General features: G+C 31.7%; 1 protein-coding gene and 1 pseudogene across 7 annotated transcripts in view; one reads left to right on the forward strand and one right to left on the reverse strand.

Annotated features, from left to right (window-relative positions):
• Positions 1 to 16,551, reverse strand: part of CCHa1 (neuropeptide CCHamide 1) — a 260,158-nt gene that overhangs the window by 184,602 nt on the left and 59,005 nt on the right. The gene's annotated exons all lie outside the window — the stretch shown is intronic.
• LOC147909602 (uncharacterized) lies at positions 1,297 to 15,812 on the forward strand (annotated as a pseudogene).

The raw sequence follows: 16,551 nt of genomic DNA on the forward strand, positions 1-16,551 counted from the left end.
AAATCAAAGCCGAGTTGGATAATGTTCATAACACATCTGCACCAGCGTTTGCGACTATATACAATTGGATGAATGAATTTAAATGTGGTCGTACATCCACATGTAATGCATCTCATTCGGGACGTCCAATTGAGACTGCTATGCCAGAAATTATCGATAAAGTCCACAATATTGTTTTGACTGATCGAGGAGTGAAAGTGCGCGAGCTTGCTGAGGCCACAGACATATCACATGGCACAGTAATTTCAATTTTGCACGATTGGGTATGGAAAAGCTATTGGCAAGGTACCGCGTTTGCTCATTGTGGACCATAAGCGCGACCGTGTAACGATTTCAAAACAATGTTTGGAGATGTGTCAACCCAGATGAATTTCTGCGTTGATTCATTACTGTGGACGAAACATGGATCCATTACTTCACAGCCGAAACGAAGGAAACAGTCAAAATAATGGATTTCACCGAGTGAACCAACTCCGAAGAAGGCGAAGACCGTGAAGTTGGCCGGAAGATGATGGGTTTTTTGGGATGCACGCGGTATAATTCATATTACCTTCCATCGAAGCAAACGATCAATGGCGATTTACTACACAGCCTTATTGGACCGTTTCAACAATATTTTAAAGAAAAAACGTTCCCATTTGGCGAAGAAGAAAGTGCTTCCATCAAGACAATGCACGGGTTCACACGTGTCTGGCACCGATGGCCAAATTCAACGAATTCCGCTACGAATTTCTTCCCCATCCAGCATTTTCGCCAGATTTAGCCTCCTGCGACTATTTCCTGTTTCCAAACCTGAAGAAATGGTTCGGAGCAAAGAGATTCACTACCAGAGAGCAGCTCATCGCCGAAACAGAGACTTATTTTGAAGGGTTATTTTGGACAAATCATATTATTTGGACGGCTTGAAAAAGTTGGAGAAATATCGTCGAATTAAGTATATCGAAAGGCGACTATTGAGAAATAAAAATGAATCGATCAAAAAAAATGTGTTTTACTATGTTTTTCTAAAAACTTATTGATTTGCCCTCTTAGCATTGAAGAAATACTTTAAGCCTATCGTCGAAATCTCTAAAACAGATTGTTGAGAATACTGCTAATGATGAATCTCAACCAATTAAGAGAGAGAGAAGTCAATATTGTAAGGGATAAAAATATTAAGAAACGAAAATCTGAAGATAATGAAAATGTTCATGATGATGAAAATGATAATGATGGTGATGAATAGATAATTCAGGGTTTCAATTGATACCGTCGTCTAAAAAACAACATACAAAAGAATCGAACGTTATTCTAAATATGCGTCGCCTAAACCACGCGAATTCGTATGAACGTTCGCACGTTCCTTCAGTTGAAGACGTTTATGAAACGCCCAATGAACCGCTTGAAACGTTAGTTAAACAATCTTTGCAAACGCAGCAAGTTCGTGAGAAGTTGCATATTCAATTGGGAGCACTTGGACAAAAGTACGTAAACATGCTTTTCGGTGGTGATAGAGAAAATGTGATCAATCACGTTTATGGTGTATACCTCAGCGAAAACGGTACGATGCAAATACTTCGATGTAGACACGAATGACTTTGTGATCGTAGATGGAGTACAGTATAAAGGTACACCTTGTTTGTACGAATTAATTTTCAAAAGAATCCCTGATCACACTATTTACACAGAGGATAACAAACTAGCATATAAAAGTATACTGTTGGCACGAATGCTCATAGACATAATGCGGATAATCCAATATTGGGTAACAATGGATACAGATATAAGAATATAATAAAACCCTTAGTATCAGGTAAGATATAAGTTGGAACGAGTATACCACGCGCCAGGAATCTAAACAAAAGTCAGGTAAAAGAGTCGGAAAAAGTGTAATACCACGCACCATGACCTTAAATAAAATTGATTATGTTCATTGAGACGATCCTAACGAGCTAGTAGATCGTCTCCGATTGCTTGAGGTCTCGCGTCAGACAGGTCACAACGATAACGAAATATTATCGAACAGCTTCGTGTCGATGGTTTTATTATAAATTCAAGTGGGATATACAGTCATTTTAGTTGACATTTTAGTTGACATCGAAATGTCGATGAATAATGTTTGCGTAAGAACTTTGTGATATTTTACACATTATACAGCAATAATCATAACATAACGTAACATATTTGAGAAGAAAATCCTCGAAAAGTGACGATTGGTGGAAGAACTGCACTCCCCGGTGAGAAAAAATTTTCCACGCAGACGTATCATAGTTTACGGATACGATGACCTGTGGTACGCTGATGTGGTCGAGATGCGCCTTTACACGATTCAACAAAAGTTATCATTACATTCTCACCGATATCGATGTGTTGAGTCCAAGCACGCATGGGCCGCTGAAAACGAAGAGAGTAAATGAGATGGCTACAGCGATTGCAAAGATAATTCGACGGAAGATGTATGAAAAATTTGCAAACCAATTTGGGAAAAAAATTTTACAACGCAAACGTGCAAAAACTCTTGAAAAAACACAACATAAATCATCATTCAACATATTCCACAATGAAAGTATCTGTCGTTGAACGGTTCAATCGTACATTGAAAAACAATATGTGGAAACAATTTACGCACAATGGAAATTATAAATGGATGGACTTCTATAAATGGATGCTTCCACATCTCGTTTCTAAGTACAACGCGCCAAAGCATCGAACTATCGGTATGTAACCTATCGATGGAACTCCTACGATTGCTGACAAACTCTTAACTATGGTATACAATAACGTAAAGGCTATCGCACTCGCACGATTCAAAGTGGATGATTTGGTACGTGCGTGCAAATCAAGACAATTTTTGGAAAAGATTACATGCCAAACCACGTATTTATTAATACGAAGGTATTTAGAATCATCAAAGTACAGAAAACTAATCCCGTTACGTATCTACTGGAAGATTACCGTGGGAAATCTGTCGCTGGAGGATTCTATGAGTATAAGTTGCATCGCGTCGTTAATCTCGACGTATATCTAATTGAAAAGATGTTGCGTAAAAAAGGAGACAAGGTTTACGTGAAATGGTTAGGATTTGATAATTCGCACAATTCTTGGATACACAACGATAGTGTGTTATAAAAATAAAATTTATTATAAATTATATGATTATTTTTTTCCCTATGTAAATATACTCGTATATTAAATATTAACGCATTATACATGTATAATATATACATTACACATATTATAGATGCATATGTACACACGTGAATACATATATACATACATACATACGTGCGTTCATACATACATACATACATACATACATACGTGCATTCATACATACATACATACATACATACATACATACATACATACATACATACGTGCGTTCATACATACATACATACATACATACATACATACATACATACATACATACATACATACATACGTGCGTTCATACATACATACATACATACATACATACGTGCGTTCATACATACATACATACATACATACATACATACATACATACATACATACATACATACATACATAATAATTGTTATAAATTTACATCGAGAAGTTTCTATAACATACTTGCGAAGATTGAAGGGAAATACGTGAATCTGAAAATTCCGTGTTTTCCACACGAAGTCTTATAAAGTCTCAAGTAACGAGGATTCTATATCGCAATAACTATTTTCTTCTGTAAGCATATATAATTTTATCATTTTAATTAAAGAAAACTTCTCGATGTAAATTTATAACGATTATTGGATAGTTTCTGGTAAGCAAGAATTATTATGACAAAATGTTTTAGAAAATTTAGTATTTGATTTTTTTAAGAACATAAAAATTATTTTGCAAGAAAAATATTCTTTAATAACGTAAAGTATGATCTCCGCACGTTGAAGCTACAGAGACGCTTCTGAGCATGAGCGTCATGTGAGCGACCGGTGAGCGGCTCGAGTAGTGGAGGTAGCGCGCCGAAATCGGCCCGAAATGTGTAAATCTTTGCGAGCACTGTTTTATAATGTCCCTATGGCAGCGTGTCGGTAAAATCTGGAACGATGTACCGCTTATCATCGTATGGACTTAGAGCGATTTTAGTTTCGAATATGATGTATACTGCAATTTTGATCTTATGCACGATCATCTGTGCGTCATTTCAATTGTGTCATTGAGACACCGCGTATAATTATTGAACGTTATGCATCTCCCTACAATGTTGCTCTTGACGTCTTTTGCCTTCTTTTTTGTCATCGATACGCAAGGCATACATTTTCGCTCTAAATCCGACGAATTCGGTCATGATCGTGCCGTTGTTTTTATCTTTCATTAAACCTTTTTTATTTACGAGCGGAATATCATACGCATTATCGCGTAATTGCTAGTGTCAAGAATTAGTTAATAATAGCTGTTCAGTAGTATGATTCAATAAGTATTGAATTAGTCGATAAGAAAGCGCGCTTGATCGTTTTTTGTACTACATAACTAAAAATTATTATCATAATTAGTGTTGCTAGGTTATACTATTAAAAATTCATAAAAATATTATCATAATTAGTTTCTAAGTCGTTAAATATCATAAATATTATATCTATTTAATTAAATCATGTACAAGAAGAAAAGACAACGTGGAAGAAATCGCAATGAGAGGAAGAGAGAGAACTGCATCCTACAATGAGTAGGAGAGGGAGGATAATAAGTTGAAGAGAGAGAAGGAACGAAACCCCCTTTCCCCTCTAACACCGTTGACGCGCTTCCTCCTCTCTCGGATCCAGCGTGTGGCTTCGCCTTCCCCACTCGTATGGCTACGTTGTGGCTGCTGTACCCAATGTGGCGCCGGCGATAACTAACTAACGGCGAAGGACAATTGGCGGGAAATCGTTAAGTTTGCAAATAAATGTTACTCATTGATTCTGACTCATATGCCGTAAGGCAGTTTAATACAAATTCAAATGATTGTTTAGAATGTACAAATTACAAAAATAGAGACGTGATTGCGTGCGTATGGCGGCTCGGATATCGGTATCGCATTACTAGGTTAGAACACGAGAAACTAAGAAAATCTACAATATAAGCATTTATCTGATGACGCTAACAATTACCTAATGACATGAGCAGTAACCGATGTCGATCTCGCAATGAACATAAAGGGATGATTAATCTTACCGAGTATTAACTTAAAATCTATCGCTGAGGCTTACAAAAGATCCGCATGCAGAACGCCATAACACTAGAGAGAGAAAGGAAAACCGGAAAAAAGAACTAACTCGAGCGCCGCAATTAACACTTGCAACGCCACACTCGCGCGATACTAGAGCCATCTGCTGGTTGCTGTATCCGTGCGTTAGAATCGGTGTAGCTATTCTGCTCTCCTCCTCAGTTAATTTGATTAATAATAAATAGTTTTTAACATTTTTAACATTTTCTTCGTGTAACATAAGATGTTAAAGATCTAATACAATTGGGAAAGAGAATTTTTCCCTACCAACCACTAATACAAAAAAAATTAACTATTGAATTCGTAAAGAATACTAAGAACAATATCAATAGAGCTCCTATCAATTTTAGGAACACCGCGAAAAATAAATTAATTCCAATTATCAAGACTTTTCTCCTTTTCTCCTTGTTATAAGAAGATTATACAGCTTTTAAATTGAAAAAAAAAACAACAGAATTCATGCCAATCCTAATTTAATACCTAATTTTTACCAGAACCGATAAAGGCAATGTCACATTGGACAAAGATATGTACATAATATTTTTGAGGCTCTCCATGGGTGCTTTCTATATAAAGATTATGCGTTTCGTGAGTTTTCTCCGTATACAAATCCACTTCATCAAGGCGAGGAGCAGTCATCACTCCAACAAATAGCGTAATATAAAAGGAATGACTCGGAGGAACAGCTCAGTATTAGGCTGCTCCTTGCTCTGATGAAGTGAACTACAAACGTTGGCGTTCCAAGAATGAATGTGAAGGAAACCCGTGAAACGCATAATCTTTATAAAAATATGTACATTTCTAAATTAAACGATATACTATGTAATGTTGATACATATGAAAAAGTTAATAAAGACCTAATCAGGAAAATTTCTAATAATCTCAGAGATTTACTTACTAGGTGGAGAGATCATGAAGATATTACACTGTTACAGATATTCGAACATTAGTAACTGCATACTATCAAGAGCATATGCTCTCCCTAAAGTGCATAAATCAAATTGTCCCTTCAGAATTATTGTTTCTTCAATAAACAATCTTCTCTATAACTTTTCTTTCTTCTTACACAAAATCTTAATAAAAGCATTCCAAGTTACATTAGCTTCAAGTTACATTAACAACAGTTACGATTTAGATTTAAATAAAAACACACATCATGATAATGATTACTTTGATATCTTTAAATGTGACATCACTTTTGTAATATATCAAGAAATGAATTCTTGAGGGCAGTTCAATTTGTATTAGAGTCAACTAACTTTAAATTTGACAATTGCATATGTAGACAAAAATTTAGCACACGATGGGTTTTCCTCTGTCGCCGATAATTGCCAATTCAGTAATGAAGGATTTAGTGCAAGAGATATTTGATTTCGAGATATCTTTTTATTATAGATTTGTTGACATAGTTATGGCTATACTATCTAAAGTGACACAAATTGTTCTTGATAAATTTAATTCTTACCATTCAAGACTACAATTTACTTTAGAAATAGGTAATAACACAATTAACTTTTTAGATACTACTATCTTTATTTTAAATAATAAATTAATTTTCGATTGATATGAAAAATCTACCTTTTCAAGTAGAATTTTTTGTCCTAGCACTTTCTTACACAAAAAAGAAGCACAATATTTAATTTGATTGATAAGGCCTCCTTCATTTCTCACCCTATATTTCATCAAAAAAATTTAGGACTTATTGTGAACATTTTTTTGGTCAATGATTATCTATTGAAATTTATCTTTGATTCAATTTACAACAGAATTAAACATCTGATTAACAACAAAAAAATTTATATTAGTCACGATAAAGACATCACAAGGGATAATGAAAATGTATAGTTATGGTTTACCATCTTATATACTGATAGCATTTCTAAAAATTTAACTGTCAACAAAGATTTAAATTCAAATCTCTCTTTCTTTAGCTTTCAATTTTCAATCAAAACACATAAAGATCCTCTTCCTGCTTCATAAAAAAAGAATGTTATTTACAAAATCTCGTGCAATGACTGTGGCGCAACTTATGTAGGTCAAACGTGATCGTAGGCAGATGATTAAAAACTAGACTTTCGGAACATAGAACTATATCCGCAGATGCATATCTGTACAATCACCCAGTCAGAAATAGTTCCTCAAAAAGATGTCATTTCGACGTCATTACGATGAAAAAGTTGTCAATTCGAAACTTGCATCGAAATTTCAACATTTTCGAGTGATAAAAAACTACGTATATAGAGAGTGCAATGAGAGTTTGATACATTTTCAAGATTTTTGGTATAAATATGTGATACGTAATCTTATATTTTGAATATTTTCATTCAAAAGTCGAATCGACACTTTTTTCGATTTCATTTCGACAATTGCAATATTGTTCTAATCATAAAAGCTTTCTCAAAATTTTTCAGAATTTATAAATAATTTTATAACTTTTTAGAAAATTGTGAAATTTTTTTAATACAAATCGGAACATTTTTTACAACTATCATTAAAGTCTACATCTTTTCTTCTAATAATTTTTTGTATCTTATTTTATTGTTCTACTCCTGCTGAACATTACTTTTATTTGTATTTCGTAGTTTATTTAATATAATCTTATTACATCATTTTTGTTGGTCATTGAGGAATTTCAGGGAATAATGTCTCTTACCATAAATGCTGACAACCTATTAACTGTCTCTTACCATAAATGAGCATGAAATCAAGGAAAAATATTATCTACTTTATCTAATTGTAGTTAGACTAATTCTAGCTCGAATCAATATCGAAACGATTTTGATTTTTAAATTAATGAAACTTAAATGTTGGTCTATCATACAAGTTTCCAATAGCATTTGGAAGTATAAAAATACTACTAGTGTCACTGTTACTGCAGTAATATTACTATGCAATAGTATTACTATGTCAATGCTGGGCTAGTGTTACTACTGTAGTAACGACATATAACATAGAATTACTTCCAGTAATTATATTTGGTATAAAAAATTTATTAGAGTAAAAAATACATATATATATATATATATATATATATATATATGTATGTATTTTTTACTATATACTAGCTTGATCAAAAAGTTTCCGGAATTCATTCAAAAAAATTCAAAATACAAGTTTATTCATCAAAAGTGATATTGTCCCCTTCAAAGTACTCTCCAGCGACTGCAACGCACTTATGCCAGCGCTTGATCCAGCTCTCGAAACATTTCTGGAACTCTATTATTGGTATAGCCATCAGAGCCGTCTTCGATTTTTCCATTACCTCCTTTCGGCTGTTAAAACGCGTTCCCCGCAGATTTTTTGACTCGATCGAACAGAAAAAAATCGCAGGGAGCTATATCGGGTGAATTCGATGGCTGTTGGATGATATTCGTTGTTGCAAACTCGTTGTTGAAATTCAACTCCATTTTTAAAACTGTAAAAAATCGAAAACACGCGTAGAGGTAGATGTACTCAAGACGGCGTAATTTTTACAAATGTCAAGCTATGGCGATAAAATTTGATGGAAATGTCAATGATAGATGTGACAACCTAGCCAAAAAAAAGAACTTAAATCAGCTGACTCAGAGCATCACCTGGTGGTCACTTCCGGAAACTTTTTGATCAAGCTATTATATATTAGGTGTAGTAAAAAGAAATCCATTATTTTTCCAATAGATGGCTTTAGTAATCTGTATCTCGTCTACGCATGAAATATAATGGATTTCTTTTTACTACATCTAATTATGTGTGTATATATATATATATATATACTATATATATATATATATATACAGTAAGTCAAGAAAGATCGTGGTCGGCCTTACTCAAAGCTAATAAAAGATATCACCCTAAATCTATCATGAATCCATAGAGGGCATCTTTGTCCTTAATGCACTATCAAGGAAGATTCAGTCGATATTGAACTTTCTTAAGAGAATCACATTAAGCACCATGAGTACCAAATATGCATTACTCTATGAAGCTGTGTTCCTCTGCATCTAAAAATGTCACAATTAGCGGCTGCTAAATATATGAAAAAGTCAAAATAATTGGTACAGAAGTGGGTGCAGCGATATAATGTGGCAAAAAATGTCGATGATTTACCGGAACGTAGCTCGATATGCAAAGTGGACAAAAAAGACGATAAAAAAATAGTGAATCTGTTTTCGCGGAATCCTGGCTTAACACTGTGTCAAGGACAAGCAAAATTGAAGCAGAAAGATTTAGATATATCGTACGAAACTATTCGAACCTATCTCAAGGCTAATAACATGAAATGCAACACCACGCTGGTCGACCACGCTCTTACTTGACTTACTGTATATATATCATTAGAGCAATTAATATTATTTCGGCTAATAAAAGTAATATTTTACAGTATTATTAAAAATAAATTATTATCATAGGTGTCATCATTTGTACATTACTACTATATTTAACATTAATTATATTTTTTTTATGTGTTCCGCTTCTTTCACAGATATATTCTTTGAACAGATATATTACAATTATACATCCATTAGCATTATAGGTATTTATGGTTCTTCGAAGAAGCAATTCCCGATTATGGAAATGAAGGATGATGGAGATTCGGATTCGGATAGATGACCGCGCATGGGTGCATCATAAAATTAGTTCTCACATTCATAAAACAAATTTTTTTTTATTATAATTTTGTCGTATATCCTCTGAAATATGATGCTAATCAATAATACTTATTTTTACAATAAAATTTCAATGAAACTTTAATTAAATTTTCTCCACCACTATTCTCTATTAGTGACACTACTTGTCGAATTTACTTATTTCATTAGTGACACTAGTAATATATTTTTATGCTGACTGGATCAATTCAAGATTTTATTTCCAACTCGAAAATTAATCGAAATTGGAGCCAAAAATCAATAAAAATTTCGAAAACTTTCGACTTTTATTTTCGACATCGAAACGACATCTTCTTGAGAAATTATTTCTGACTGGGTCAATTATAACCTAGAACATAGGTTGTAATATGGTCATGAATTTAATTGAAGTTGAAACCTTAGACACCGAATTCACTTACTATACCTTTTACATGCGAATAACACACAATATCGATTATTGTTCATAGTAATATATTTTGTACATTTCGCCAACTTTAGAGGCTAAAACTGTTACATTCCTCAATTGAATATTGATACTACTCTGACTCACACTGTTCTTCATCGTTTCTTGTTAATCAGTGACACATTTAATAATTTGTTAATTATCGTTTATATTCAACTCTATTAAAATTTTAATATAAGCCGTTAATTTTATTATAACTTAATTGATTATTACTATTTATTTTATTATTTTAATAATTGACCAATATAATCATCAGTTACATCATTGTGAGGTAAGTCTTTCTTGATCATGATACGAAAATGTTTTTCAGTTTATTAATTATTATTTATAATTAATTAGATTTCTAGTCATTCATTATCATCTAGCTTCCAAACTGGAAATTTTTATTCTAAAATGGATGAATGTTACTACTACACAATAATATCGATTGTTCTTCAACATACATCGACTTTTATAAGATTCATGGATGACTAACATACTGTAACATATACTGTAAATTTGCTGAAGAAGGCTAAAGATTAGTCAAAACATACAAGTGATGATATAATATATAATTAATTTAAAGAAACAAAAACTGCTCATCGTCTACAGCGATAATTCCCAATTGCCTGTTTACATGATTTTTTTTTAATTATTATCTTAGGAATTTATTTACCACTTAATAAATTAAGCTTTGACAGCAATGACATTAGCTATCCCTATCACAAGAACACGTTTTAACTGCCATAGTTATATTTTAGCTGCGTTAACTAATCTTTCCTCTGGTATCCCAAACATTTGACATCGCTTGTAGATAAGTAAATCGGACTAAACTGTCGAAATGTCCTCTACCATATTTTTTGAAATTTTTGAAATAATTAACAAAATATTAATTTCTAAACATCACCGAATATACCCGACCATATCGCTAAATGCACAGAATAGTTTCTCTGATATGTGATATATGTGATAGGGCTGTTACTTTTGACTGACTTCAAAGATTTGAAGCTTCGAAGTTAATTTCTAACTTTCGAAATATAAGATGTCTTCGAAGAATACATTCATGCGAATGGCAAATTTATTCAGGAAATGCTAAAAATATTGTAAATAAAGTGAATTAGTTAATATATGTATGCATAAAAATTGTATATTCTTAAAAAATTTGAAAGAGTATTATAACCAGAAATTTTATATATTAATAATTAGTCAGACTCAATACATTTTTAAATAAGGAAAAATGCTCAATAAAAACATTCCAATTAAGAAAATTAAAAAAGTAAAAATGAATTTATTCCAAATGATTGAATAAAGAATTGTAAATTAGTATAAATGTTTCGACTTTACTCTAATTGTAAATCTTCATTAGCGTGAAATAGTTTTAAGAACGAAAAATCAAAATAAAATTGTAATCAATAAAATTATTAATAAATCGATAAAAATTATTAAAAAAATATAATTAATTACATAATATGATAATATATGTAATATATATAAAATATTTTAAAAACTTGATAAGTTACAATCAAGTAAAAATAAACATAAGAGATATACAAAGCTCATAAGCAACCATGATTTGAGAAGTCCAAAACAATATCGATTACTATGATATAAAATAAATATATATAAAATCTAAATTTGATGCTATGTGGACATATAAATACAATAAATAAAATAAAATGTAACGAATTTTATTACAAGTATTCTCTGTTCAGAAATAATAAAATAGCGTGCGCTTTTTCGTCAATATGCTTTTATTCTAACGTCTAATTTAAAAGATTAGTATTGCAATTTAAAAAAGTTGTGTTATAAAATATATATTTTAAAAAATATATATATAAAGTACATAAAAAATAAAAATATATAGTTTTACTCTAATAAAAATATATGATTTTACTCTAATAAAAACTTATTTTGAAATATGAAAACATTTGTTGAAATATTTTCTGAAGCAAGACAACTTCGTTGTGGCGAATCGATATTACCTACAGATGAAAAAATTCTCTCCGAAACGACAGATGATGTGAGAATACATACATAAATATTTTTTTGCTAACCGGGCTAGTTGTGGAAACTTCTTTTGCATGATTTCCACCATTAAAAAGGACCTATCAATTTGTGATTTACAAAGATACAATTGAATCTGTTGAGCTAACTGATGTTAGGGATGTGTTTTGAAGCTGTTTAAAAAGAAAGTCTAGTGCAGTATTTGAAGAGGTTCGCACATTCGATTCGGATTCTGTTGGAATAAAAGATGTTGCTTCCAGTTCAATTACCTTCTAATCACAGCCCGCAAAATTGGCTCAACTTGAAGATCTTTATGTGGATCTCAAAATGATGCTTTTTGATATATCACATATTGATGTATTTCTCTGCGACATATTGATATATTTCTCTCCATTTGGAAATGAGAAGATAATGACTCTACCAACATTTTTGTCATCAGTTTCGTTAGAAAGATGATTAGTATCACAGTTCGAATTATTGAACATATCATTGATGCTGAAGCTTCAGGTAATACTGTTGTTGAAATTTCAAGTGGTTTCAGTACTGATATTAAAGTTTCAAGAGTATTCCATTCGTCTTCATTTATTTCTAAATTTTTAGTAAGAGAATTTTTAGTAAGAGAATTGTCACAGTTCGATCTCCAAGAACAGCTATACGCTACGATTCTCTACAAGTCTTTCAACCATATGTAAATCTGAATTCCATCGAATACGAACACTTTGGATCAGCTTTCGTTGAGGCAAGCGTAATTATTCTTGTTTTTTTTCAAGAATTTACGAAACAATGACAGAATGATAAAAATGAAAAATAATTTTGCTTCCTTTAACAAGCACGGCAGAAGTATACGGCAATAAGAATTATTATTATATTATCTTTCTTTAGCACATCACTTACGGCTAAATTTATTGTGTGTGCTGCACAAGAGATTCGACATTTATGCTGTTCACTGCACTGCAATATAAGTAATGCATGCGTTATCATGAACAATAGATACAATTTTGTTGTCAATTTGCCATTCAGTAGCAACATTTTGTAAACTATCAGCCAAATTTACCGTCGTATGCCTTTTGTTAAGTTCTTGCATGTTTAGCGTGAAGATTTGTGTTATTTAGAATGTGAGCATTCACATTCATAACCTTGTTGAGATCGAAAAGTTCAACAATCCGTATCTAAAGCAATAAATTTGCATAAATCTAATTTATGCTGAATCTTTAATTTTAATTCATCTTCAAGAACACGTAAACGGTGAAGTACTGTTTGACTGCATGGGCACTTATATCTAGGCACGATTTCTTTCATAAATATTTTAAAAGCATCACTAAACTAAGAAGAAAAACTAAAGGAAAGTCGGTTAAATGAGATTAATTTAACTAGCGTGCGTGATTTTCTCTGCGTTCCTTGTTAATAGCTGTAATCGTGCATGCATATTTTTGCGATATAGTGGCAGAATCGGAAGAAGCACTGTTTGTAATATTTGTGTTGGAAAAAAAGAGCCTTCAATTGAATCATCTATAATTGTGTTATTTTATTATTATTTATAAATGAGAAAAACATGCAAATAATTTATTATATATAATATAATATTTATAAAAATGTAAACTATAATCAGATTGAAAATATTAATAAATATTAACAGCAAAATGCTCACTTTTCTTTATGAACGCGCTTTGCATTTTTTTATGGTGGCATTAAAAAATGCATTTTTTTAAATGCTCTATTAAGGCTCCTGAGTAGTCGCCGCGGCCTTGTTGGAATCGTGACATCAGAAGCGAGGAATGACACGTTAATTTATGTTATGTGTACGTTTTGTAAGTAAATTTAGATAAATCTAAATGATGAGATTGCTTTAAAACATTTGTAAAAATCGACAAAAATTGTCCTTTCCTCCCTTAACAGTCAATAAATGGTTGTAAAAGGCTCGTAAAGTGAACCTATACTCGAGCAGAAACACACGGTCTGACAATTATTAAAACGAATAAAAAATGCTTCTACATATAAAATTCCAAAATAAGTTTCATCGATAATTACAACTTTAATAAATACGAAACAAATCACATTTTCACAATTAAGCAAATAATAACGAAATGTCATGCAATATAAATTTCATTGTCAAAACGTCACTTTTCCATGTCTATAATGGCCGTATCACACTAGCAACTCGCGGCTGCGACTGCAATTGCGACTGCGACTGCGATTGGCTGTATTCCACTCACACTTTAGCGACTCGCGGTTGCGACTGCGACTACCATTGGCTTTATTTCAATTATGTGATTGCGGTTGCCGCTCACATTCAAAGCGTTCAGTTTCAATGTCTTTTCTGGAATTTTAATACAATGATCACAATTTTGCAAAGATTTAAAAAAAGAAAGAAGATATTTGCACTTTAAACATTTAATAACTATTTGTGAATATTATAAAACTCTTCCTCGCAGAAAAATATGCGTGAAATCATGAGTGGGAAGAAGGAAGAAAAAAGGTTGCCATTATAATCTTTTTTGAATTGCAATTAGAGAAATCAAATAATTTCGGAGACAAATAGACTAAACATAGTTTTTAGAAATTATTTTCTATGCATTTTTTATTTTTTTCGTGAAATACCACCTTGTTTGCTATTTTAGTTTTTATTTTTCTTTTTATATAGATGCCTTCGAATGAGTATAGAGATGTTTGAAGATCTTATTAAGCTAACATCTTTAATTCAGAGTCGTGACATACATATTAGAAAAAATACATTTCACCTTCAGAAAGGTTATCAGTAACACTGCGTCACTAGGCAATAAGTAAAATTTTTTTAGATATGTTACCTTATAATATTTTATGATTTATAAGTTGAAAGATTTTAAATTTTTGTTTATTTTATAGGTGAAACTCAGGAATCTATCTATGAATTTTAGGCTAGGGCAAAGCACTATTTCCAATATAATAAAAAATATATATCGTGCTCTAAGAATTATTCTTGAATCTTTATATCTAAAAATTCCTAATTCTGAAAAGGAATGGAAAGTACGATTTTGAAAAATAGAATTTTCCACATTGCCTTAGCGCCATAGATGACAAACATTGTCGCATTGATCTATCCTTGAAGTCGGAGTCTTTTATTATAATTATAAAAACACATTTAGTGTCTTACTTGCTCTCGTTGACGCTCATCTGAGATTTATTTATATCGATGTCGGTACAAATGGAAGTGTCTGATAAAGGAATATGGAACAAAAGTATATTTCTAGAGAAGAACCTCTTAGAAATAAATGAACTGAAAATTCCTCAACCAAGACCTCTACTAGGCACTGATAAAAATTTTCCATTTGTCATCGTAAGCGATGAAGGTTTCATATTATCTGAAAATGTACCTTTCCCTAAAGAACAATGTTTTGGTAGAAAGAAGAATTTTCAACTACAGATCAATTTCATTTTTGAAAAAAGAATAATACGATATCCCTTGAATATTTTTACAAAGATAATTTTTAAGAAAGAAAACTTAAAAAGGAGAGAGAGAGAGATAGAGAGAGAGAGAGAGAAATTTAATTTTTTTCTTTGATATGATTATAAACATTCTCGTGCCAAAGGACGCTTTGAAAACGGATTTGGTGTCAGTTGTTTTCATGGTCAGTTGTTTTCAAATTTTTAAATCTCATTAAGATACGATCCAGATAATGCCTGTGATATTATAATAGCTATATGCTGTCTACATAATATGCTTCGGATGTTGTTGGCCATGCCATGTACACACTACCATCATATATAGATACAGAAGATGAGCTAGGAGGAAATATTTTGCCTAGTGACTGAAGAAATAAACAAATTCAGAGTTTAATAGGTCAAAATCCAAGAGGTTTCTGTCATGCTAATCACGTTTTAGCATTATGAGAAATGTGGTGTAAATATTTCATTGATGTAGGGGCGGTATCATGGCAAGACAGAGCAATTGAAATTATTTTATTAGCTAAAATGGCTAGAAAGTTTGTAATCTAAACTTTTCAGTTTTCTTAAAATAAGTTTTCTATGCTTTTTTTTACATATGTTTAATTTTCTTGTATATGTACATACATATCGTCATATATGTAAAGAAATTAAGAATACAGCACAAATTTGTTTCTACAAAAATGTTTATTATGCACACACAGAATCCTTTTTAATTATACAGAGTGTAACGACTGTACCTGGTCTGTCGCTCTGTTACATCCTATATAATTAAGTAAAGTAAAACTTATTTATTACAACATAACGTAGCGTATCAATAAATTTTCATTTTTTATTAAATAAAATATTTTTTTGAT

Source organism: Acromyrmex echinatior, chromosome 6 (genome assembly GCF_024713525.1).
Source record: "Acromyrmex echinatior isolate Ae372 chromosome 6, ASM2471352v2, whole genome shotgun sequence".
NCBI lineage: Eukaryota > Metazoa > Arthropoda > Insecta > Hymenoptera > Formicidae > Acromyrmex > Acromyrmex echinatior.